This window comes from Condylura cristata, unplaced genomic scaffold, assembly GCF_000260355.1.
Source record: "Condylura cristata isolate star-nosed mole 26May11 unplaced genomic scaffold, ConCri1.0 scaffold00030, whole genome shotgun sequence".
Classification (NCBI taxonomy): domain Eukaryota; kingdom Metazoa; phylum Chordata; class Mammalia; order Eulipotyphla; family Talpidae; genus Condylura; species Condylura cristata.
In genome coordinates, this window is record NW_004567131.1 from 26,178,764 (window position 1) to 26,189,423 (window position 10,660).

Consider the following 10,660-nt stretch of genomic DNA (forward strand, 5'->3'; position numbering starts at 1 on the left):
ATCCTCTCACCCCCTGCACCTCAGGCCTGTACCCCAGCTCTTGTATGCATAGATAAATCTTTTTTTAAAAAAAGACATTTAGTCTACTGAAGCAATCATCTTCACCAAAATTTCTCAAAGTGAAGTCTGCAGACCACTGAAATTTCCTAAGTCCCTTTCAGGAGCTTTACAGGGCAAAACTATTTTCAGAATATCGTTTTTTTGTGTGTGTGCGCTCAATGGTGTGCTGAATGGTGCAAAGACATGAGTAAACTACTAGCCTCTTAGCATGAATCAAGGCAGTAACACCAACTGTACTTGTAATCATTGTGTTCTTTACTGTCAAACACACAGGAAAGGAAAAAGCCATTTCATCTAAGTGTTTTGAATGAAGCAGGAAAAAATGTATACTATCAAGTCTTGATTCTTAAGATATCTTTTAACATTCTGTGCGGCTTAAAATGGTAGGGACATATATAGCATTAATTATTATGGTTCACTTTAAGAGAAAAAAAGGACTTATGCAATTTATCCATAAGCTGAGTAAGTAATCTTTCCATGGAACTTCAAAATACGACTTCACTGTTACTCAAAAAAAAGAGTATGCATATTCAGACTGGATTTCTAGCAGGCATTTTTCTAAATGTGAATCAAGTGAGCCTATCACTTCAAGGGGAAAACCATCAATATCTGTTCCAGTAGTCAAATTTCAACTTTCTAACAAAAAATTAAAATTTAACAAAATGTGTATCCATCCCCAAGCCCTTGGAATATTTCAACATTTAAAGGCACTCCCCAGTAATACCTGCAGTTATAGGTGATTCTTTTTCATATACGTCAACATTCAGAAGATATGCATAGTTCAATGAACAAATACCTTTCAAATAACCCATGATACAACTTTTAATGTAAAGGAGTGCGAAATCTTCAATGATTTAGTTTCAGAACACCTACTGCAATCAATCTTTCAGAAACCACGTTCTGGGACCTCCCTAGTGGCCCACGGGATTAAGTCTCAGCACAGAGAAACTAGAGTAGCCACTGCAGCACGAGTTCAACCCCTGGCCAGGGAAGGAGCTGACCCACATGGCACAGCGGATCTCTCCTGCCTCGACCACTGCTCCCCTCAACAGTGTGTTTCAGTCAATCCACCTGTTTTGCTCCCCACTCTGCCTATAGTGACCCCACACCTCAGCTCTTGTATGTATAAATTTTTTTATGATTTATTTATTTATGTATACGCAACTGGGGTACAGGCAAGAGGTACAAGGTTAGTGAGAGGTTTCACCAGAGACAGAGTAGGGAGCAGAATAGGTTGATGGATGAAGTACACTGGTGAGAGGAACAGCCAGAAACAGGAGAGGCCTGCTGCACCATGTGGGTCACCTCCAGGACTGGGATCAAACTCACACTAAAGTGCCTGAGGCTAGCTTGCAGTGCTGCATCCTAACCCACTGCACCACCAGGAAGGACCTAAAAAAATAAACCTTTTTTAAAAAAAACCTTTTTGGGCCCTCCCTGATGGCTCAATGAGTTAAGGCACAGCACAATGAAGCTAACCACAGCGCTTCGGCACCAGTTCCATCCCCAGCCAGAGAGGTGATCCAAATAATGTAGCAGATCTCTCCTGTGTCGCCCACTGCTCCCCTCTGCAGTGCACTTCATCAAGATCTGCCTGTTCTGCTCCCAACATACGCTGGAGAATCCTCTCTCCACCTCCGTACCTCTGACCTGTACCCCATTTCTGTACGCATAAATAAATCTTTTTTAAAAAATTTTTAAAGAATCCACCTTCTGTTTAATTTTGGTGAAGTATCATATCAAAGAAAGATCCACAACTACCTATACAAAGGCAATTAACTTCTCCCTCCCTAACTACTTAACTGTATTAGAAATCAATTTTTCTCACATACTTAATGAAAATAAAATATCACAACAGGCTGAATGCAAAAGTAGGTAAAATAGTCTTCCATTAACCAGTCATTAAAGAAATTTGCAATAATATAAAACAATGACATACTTCTCATTAAACTTTTTGTTTTGGAAAGCTATGGTTGTTTCTCAGTAAATAGGTCGTGTTAACAAAAAGTAAGTCCCAACGATGTCATTTTACATGAATAAATGTTTTAAACTTTTGTTTTAATTTATGAAACAGTAAATACTGGTATGTTTGACACAATGAAGGAAAAGTTATCTGGGGTCCTCTTTTTTTAGTTTTTTTAATTAAAGGTTTTATTTACTCATACAAGAACTGGGGTGAAGGTCGTAAGTGGTGAGAGGATTCACCAGAGACAGAACAGAGCAGAACAGGCAGATCAATGAAGTACACTGCTGAGTGGAGCAGTGCAGGTCAGGAGAGGTCTGCTGCACCATGTGGGTCACCTCTGGGGCTGGGGATCGAACTTGCACTGAAGTGGCTGGGGCTAGCTTGCAGTGCTGCATCCTACCGGTTGCACCACCAGGGAGGTCCCTATAAATAAATCTTTTTTAAAAAATCCTTATTTTTGTTGGCAAAAATCTTATTAAGTATTAAGGTCTAGAAAACTTACAGGGTTTGACTATTACTTCTTCCAAATATCAGACCATAACATCATTAAAATACAATCAACAGGGCCCTCCCTAGTGGCGCAGAGGGTTAAAGCACAGCACTAAGAAGCTAAAGCCACTTCAGCTTGAGTTCGATCCCCACCCCAGAGGTGACCCACATGGTGCAGCAGACCTCTGCTGCCCCACCTGCTGCTCCCCTCAGCAGTGTACTTCATCAGTCTGCCTGTTCTGCTCCCCACTCTGTCTCTGGTGAATCCTCTTACCACTCCTGCACCTCTGGCCTGTACCCCAGTTCTGTATGCACAATAAATAAATCTTTAAAAAAAAATTACAATCAACAGAAAAATAAACAGCACCCCCATTAAAATGTTTAATACTCCAACATTAGCATTTAACTATTATTTTTACTTCACTTTTTTAACCTTACCAGCACCATTTTTACAGATCTTATAGAATTAAAGCTATAGTCTCCTAATGTTTGGTGTTTTGGGTTTTTAAAAAAGATTTACTGACCTAGACATAAGAACAGAAACCATAAAATACCTAGAAGCAAAGATGGGTCAAACACTTCACGACATACACTCAGCGACATCTTTAACGATAGAGCACCCAATGCAACGATACGAAGGCAAAGATAAATAGATGGGACTACATCAAGTTAAAGAGCTTCTGTACAGCAAAAGAGACATTACTAAAAACAAACAGAAAGATCACTAATTGGGAAAACATTTTCTCACACAAAAGTAGCGATAAAGGACTGATCACAAAAATATACACAGAACTGATGAAACTCAACAAAATAAAGTAAACAACCCCATCAAAAAATGGGCAGTAGAGCTAAAAAGACACTTCTCCAAAGAGGAAATGCAGATGGCCAAGAGGCATATGAAAAAATGTTCAACATCACTCGTAATAAGGGAGATGCAAATTAAAACCACAATGAGATACCACCTCACCCCAGTGAGAATGGCACATCTTCAAACAACTAGCAACAACAAATGTTGGCGAGGATGTGGAGGAAAAAGGAACTCTCCTGCACTGCTGGTGGGAATGCAAACTAGTACAACCACTATGGAAAACTGTTTGGAGGTTCCTCAAACTGCTAAACATGGAGCTCCCCTACGACCCAGCAATCCCACTCCTAGGTATCTACCCAAAAGACACAAAAACACTGATTGAAAAAGATACTTGTACCCCCATGTTTATTGCTGCTTTATTTACAATTGGAAAAACATGGAAGCAGCCCAAATGCCCAAAAGTAGATGACTGGATTAGAAAGATGTGGTACATATATACAATGGAATATTACTCAGCAACCAAAAAAGAGAAACACATGTCTTTTGCAGCAACTTGGATGGAGCTGGAAAAGATCATGCTTAGTGAGATAAGCCAGAAAGAGAAAGAAAAATACCGGATGGTTTCACTCATAGCAGGAGTATAATGGACCAGGCGAGAAAATAACAAAAATAATGAACAACCATATACCAGAGACATTCTATGGGGGTGGAGTGGGGAATGGGATCAAAAACGGGGGGGCTGGGGGGAAAGAGAGGGAAATGCACGGGTCTATGGTGGTAGCACAGGGGTGATTTGGTGATGGGAAACCTGCGGGGATTACAATCGAGATGGGGGAAAAAATGTGCAAAATGATGTAAAAATAAACTTTGTAATAAAAAAAATTAAAAAAATAAAAATAAATATTAAAGTTCTCCCTTAAAAAAAAAAAAGATTTACTTATTTATGCATACAGAATTGGAGTACAAGTCAGAGGTGCAGAGGAAGTATGAGGATTTACCAGAGACAGAGTGGGGAGCAAAATAGGCAGATGTTGTAAAATACACAGCTGAGGGGAGCACTGGGTGAGATAGGAGAGATCTGCTCTGCCATGTGGGTTGGCTCCCTGGCTGGGTGGATCCAACTTGTGCTGCAGTGGCTGGCAATAGCTTAACAGCATTGTCTTTAACCCCTGTGCTACCAGGGAGGCCTCTCCAAATGCTTGAATAGACCTCTTGTCCCATTATTAGTGTTCTTCCTTTTTGACTAATACAGTCGTATCTATTACTCATAAAATGTCTAATTTCTAGGACATAATTTCACCAAAGATAATAGTGCTATTTAAATGGCTACACACCACACCCCCAATTGACCAAATTTCCACTATAAGGATTATTAGTAATATTAGTATTATTCTTCAGCAATCAGAACCAACTGGAGAAAATAGGAGCACACAGAGGGAATTAGAAAATTTTCCTTATCCTACAGGAGTATTTCAACAACTTCCAAAAAAAATCCTTTCCCCAAACTTGCTGAAGCACAAACATGTTACAACCAGGGACCTAAAAAGACCAGGACAGGCCCTCCCTGGTGGTGCAGTGGGTTAGGAAGTAGCACTGCAAGCTAGCCGCAGCTACTTCAGTGCAAGTTCAATGCCCAGCCCCGGAGGTGATCTACGTGGCATGCCAACCTCTCCTGACCCGCCCGCTGCTCCCCTCAGCAGTGTACTTCATTGATCTGCCTTTTCTGCTCCCCGCTCTGTCTCTGGTGAATCCTCTCACTGCCCCTGCACCTCTGGCTTATACCCCAGTTCTGTATGCATAAATAAAAAGACCAAGACAGATGTAGGTACCACATGTAAAATTTTTGTCAGTAGGCCCTCCCTGGTTGTCCAATGGTTTAGGACACAGCACTGCAAACTAGCTGCAGCTGCCTCAGTGCAAGTTTGATCCCCGGCCTTGGAGGTGATCCACGTTCACAGCAGACATTTTCCTGTCTCACCCGCTGCTCCCTTCAGCAATGTACTTTATCGATAGATTTGCCAGTTCTGCTGCCCGCTCTGTCTCTGGTGAATCCTCTCACTGCCCCTGCACCTCTGACCTGTGCCCCAGTTCTCTATGCATAAACAAATCTTTTTAAAAAGCTTTTATTAGTATTAGTTACAAAGAATATTCCATATTCTTGAGAGTATTATCAGTAAGAACTGGTCTGACATTCCATCCTAATAAGGACTGTCACGAGACCTAGTATGTAAGACCTAATATGCAAGGTCAAATCTTGCTTAGTCAGTAGAATTAACATACATGTTATGAGAGGGCATGGGTCAATCTAACAATTAACTGAACACCTTTCATAAAATTACCTAAACCCTGTTTGATTTTTCTTTTTATTGAGATACAAATGACATTAAGACATCTGTTTCAGGTTTATGACATAATGGACTCCGTATCTGCATACTACAAAATGATCACCACAATGTCTAGTTAACATCTATCACCAGTTACAACTTTTTTTCCCTTGTGAGAACTTCTAAAATTTACTCTGAAAATTTTAAATATGTAATACAATATTTTTAATTGTAATCACAATTTTAATTATTGAAACACTAACTCATTCAGATTTCCAATTTGCATTACTGAAACTTCAGTGTCATTCCAAGGATTCTATACCACTTCCAATCCATCTGATCTTCTCAATTACTATGACCATCTTTACCTGAATCTAGTTTGTGGAACTATCAAAACTACCCAAAATATTTCAAGGCATTTTGTTCTGTTAATTTAAATTTATTCTACAAATCTTCTTATAACTGCCAGTTGAATCAGAATGAAACAGGAAAGTGATGCAAAGAAAGAAAAAGGATCCACTGAACTCAGTGAAAAACTAGCTTGTGATTCCCATAATAAACCCTTCCACATGCGGGAATAGTTTGTAGGTTACAAAGTTGAAAATTTAACTTCTCTGAATAGATCTTATTTAAATTTTTAATTTTAGATAGATTAAAATATGACTAAGGGTGCCTTTTGGTGGGCATTGTGTGATAACATCATCTGAGGGGGGAGATTCTGTACTTCTATTATACAAATAATAATGTAAACTAAGGGCACTGAACTAAGAAAAAGCTTTCAGCATAAGAAATTAAAATAAAATATGATATGCAAAAAAATTTAAAAAAAAAACACTTCAAGTGTCAAAACGCTGGTCTTTTGGCAACCCAGTTAAGTCCCCAAATTACAAACATCTGGCTTTTATGTTTACAACCTACATCTCAGAAGAAATTGATAAAAAGAAAAAGCTGCTTAGATTCCTAGACATGCTCAACAAGAATCTGAGTTCTAGATGCATTTGTGTCAGGAGAGAGCAGAATTCTAGACTCCTACATATGAAAAGAATATAGCCTGTGGAGTCTATGGAAGTCAGAAATCCCAACTTCCAATTCCTAACTGCATGATCAAAATTCACTTAACTGCTTTGAGCTATGATCTGATAAAAGATAATAGAAGACAACCAGCAAAGTCTATGAGAATAGGTGCTCAATAAATGAAAGCTGTATTACCCTCTTTCCTTTTCTACTACCCTCTTTGCACATTCTTTTCATTCCCTGTGTTGCAATATATACCCTATCTGGTATTCAGATCTTAGGATATGGAACCAGAAAATCTTAGGTTTGATTTCAAACACTACTGAAAATTAGATATGGAATGCTATTACGCTACGTATTTAATATCTCTGAACCTCAGATTACTAATCTGTTAAAGAAGAAAAGGCATCCACTTTTCATAAAAATTAAGTGACAGTTTATCAATTGGGATAAATTGTGCAGTGCCAGAAATGTTACCTACTTATGCCTACTCCGAAGTGTTCTTGCTCAAAAATTACCTTCTCCATGTCAAAAGGACATAATAATCAAATGAGCAAAAAATAAGCCTGGGATGAAGAAAGCAAGCTCAATTAAGTAGCCCACTAATGACATTATCTTTATATTCCCAGTTAGACTGTACATGTTCATTCATATGAAGCTTCTGTTGATAAGAGTTCCAGGCAAAAAAAAAAAAAAAAAACTGAATTAAATTAAAAAATTAAGCTATAATATATGGAAGACTTTTCTGTCCTTAGTCAGCCTAGCAATCTGAATGCTGGGAAATCTGAAGCAGCTTCTACCACTTTTCATTCAGCTACCCTTTCTCCTTCCCATAATAGTTTCCAAAGACAAAGGCAGCAAGGACATTAGATGAGAAGAAAGAGAACTGGTCAGATGAATGAGTAGGTTCAAGCTGAGGAGTGATGTTTTGAAATAAGCCACAGAAAAAAATCAAACTAAAGATGGAAAAAGGTAGATTTCTATGTCTAAATGAATGTGTGGATGTGGGGGGGGGAATGGGACAAAAGCCGTCTACTTTGAATTTTACTTCCCCATAACAAGTTCAAAATCCCTTTCAAGGCAGAATACTCTTTTGAGAAGTTTTGCTATTAGTAATACAATTTAATAAAGTCATTAGGACCCAAAGAGCTAGTAAGTACTCGAGCACTTAACTGCATTATAGTCAAAAAAAACCTGTCAGCTGATACAGCTGAACTAGACTGTAATTCCAAACTCTAGGAAAACTGAATTCTCAAAAATCACCCTGGTAATAATTTAATTCACCTTAGGTATAAAAAATTATCACAAGGGCCTCCCTGATGGCATAAGGGGTTAAGTCTCGGCACTATAAAGCTATCAGCAGCCACTGCAACAAGCCTTTGATCAAACTCCAGCCAGGGAGCTGACCCACATGGCACAGCAGTCCTGTCTCTCCAGCTGCTTCCCCTTAGCAGTGTATTTCAGCAGATCCCCTGTTCTCCTCCCCAGTCTGGCTTTGGTGAATCCTTTCGCCACCACACCCACACACATACACCTCTGGCCTACACCTACCTTCTTATACATAAATAAAATACATCTTTAAAAAAATTATCAAAACACAAGTAGTCACTTACTTTCCCTGAGAAAGTATGTAGAGTGTTGGTTATAACTCAGTAAGATTCACAGACAGAATAGGGGAAAATCTCAAAAGACATTAAATGGTTATTATTTGTATGTGTAGCATCAAAGTTGGCAGCACAGCACAAAGTCAGCTACTCTGTCACCTTCCACAGTCTTCACCATATTCTGTGCCTGTCTGAGCACTGACCCTATCTGTACATCTTCAAAAAGCAGCTAGTCGCTTGCATAATGAAGCCCAAAGTTTAAAGACTACTAGATAAACATTGCTATGTGTGAATTTCATCTACCACTCCCACTCCAAGACCCCCAGGTATGATCAGAATACTCAATGGAATCAAGTTTAGGGCCACCAAAAAAACTGGCCCACTAAAACTGTGGATCTTGGCACCATGGTACTAGCATTTTTAAAGTAAGAGACCACATAAATAGCGCTAGAATTAGGAATATTACTAATGATTAAAAGTGCTTCAAAGGTACATGACTGGGGGAAGAGGGGAAGAAAATGAAAGGGGTCAAGGAGGGAAAAAAACCTTACAGCAACCAACTACCTGAAAAAGAAATAGTCAACAGACAGGTTAAAACATGTTTGCATTTGCCAACACGTAGCAGTTACCACACCATATATTTGTTAGATTTCCCAACAGGTAAAACAAAAAGAAGTCACTTCTTTAAGACTTACTTATCTGTCTACAAACTAATGACTTTTTAGAATGGGGACAATTTAAATTTAACTTCCTGTGCTCTCCCTAACTTTCAAAATCTTTAAAACCTTCAGCAAACTGAGATTCATCTCAATGTAAAGCTTTTCATATTAACTTGAATAAACATTTTTAATATCAATACTCTAATATATATATATATCATTTTTTAAAAGGTTCATATACAAAGTTTGCAGAAACAAATAATACCGTAGATAAGGCAGGCGTTCAACTCAACAAGTTTATCAGTAGAATTCCTAAAGTAAAAGATTGAAAAGAACTGTATGAGATAAATTCTTAGTAGTGCTACTGAAGACACAATGTTACTAATATGGAAATTGAGAAATATTTGAAACATTCCGAAGACAGTATCCCCTTCTAAAAATAACGAGGAAAAGCATTTGCCAACACAGAAACTATTGCTTCTTAAAAATGATAATCACATGGGAGGCATCGCTATAAATACTTCTACACTGCAATACTCTGAACCTCTCACAGCACCTTTTGGCCATGCTTACACTGGCAAGGGAGTTTGCGATGCCATTACAGTGATACAAAGGACTCTGCTACTTTAATTGCTTCTATAGCAAACTGTTGGCTTATGCGGCTAAAGAGGTACAAACCAACTACCACAACATAATTCACTTTCAATTAAAACAAAAACAAGCAAGAATCTGTCATAGATACAGCTCCGAGCATTATCTAATAAATTTACAGTAAACATTTTGCGTTCTAGTTCTGAGACTAAATACGTTCTGTAATCTCGCTGGGTTCGAGTTCTATACAATTACTTAGGTTGGAGAGAAACCTCAGAAAATAAGCAACCGGTGATTACACCATTCTATTTTTAAGTTACTTATGAAGCTAACACTTCAAGAACTTTTGGGTAAGAGAGAGTATTCAAGACAGTTTTTCCAAGTAGCCGAGAACAATTGTTTGATAACAACGATAGCCCAAATAATTTCTACCAACATTATAGTGGGGGCGGAAGTGAAAATGACGGGGGTGGGGGGGGTCCGACGTGAAAATGAACAGGCAGGCAGATTTACAAGCCGTCAATTAAAAGAATTTTAAGATTAACTTCTCTTCTACGCCCTCCCTCACTCCCTACCGCTTCCTCCTCTCCTTGGGGAGGTCTGTGTACTGTGACTCATGACAAATTTTTAAAAAATAAATAAATAAAAGACACACCCTCTGGGTTGAACTGACATAATCGCCCCCACCCCGCTTTTCCTCTCCTCCAGCTGCTCCTCCCAGCGCCTCGTCCCTGCCCTTTCCTCCGCCAGTCCTAGACCCTTCTCCGGGTGGAGAAGCCGCGGGGCGGCAGCCGCGTCCCCCGGACAGCAGCCCGACCAACGGAAGGCTGCAGGGGGGCAGTGCGACCCGGGGGGCCGAGCCCGCAGGGGGGTGGGCGGCAGGGGGGCGCCGGCGGCGGCGGGCTCCCGGTTCACTCGCCCATTTTCTCTCTCATTCCACGGTTTCAACCCCCACAGCCACTTCCTGTATCGCAGCCCCACTCCCTCAGCCCCGCCACTGATCTCTGCCCGCGAGGGCTGGGGCTGGGGTTGGAGCTGCGGACTGAGGCAGCCGCCGAGGTTAGGGCAGTTCCCCACCCCGCCCAGTGGGCTGGTCACTCGCGCGGCGGCGGCGGGTTCTCGGCCCCGGCGAGCACCGCCCGCCC

General features: G+C 40.1%; 1 protein-coding gene across 7 annotated transcripts in view; it reads right to left on the reverse strand.

Annotated features, from left to right (window-relative positions):
• ABI1 (abl-interactor 1) overlaps positions 1-10,660 on the reverse strand; it is a 64,907-nt gene that overhangs the window by 53,795 nt on the left and 452 nt on the right. The gene's annotated exons all lie outside the window — the stretch shown is intronic.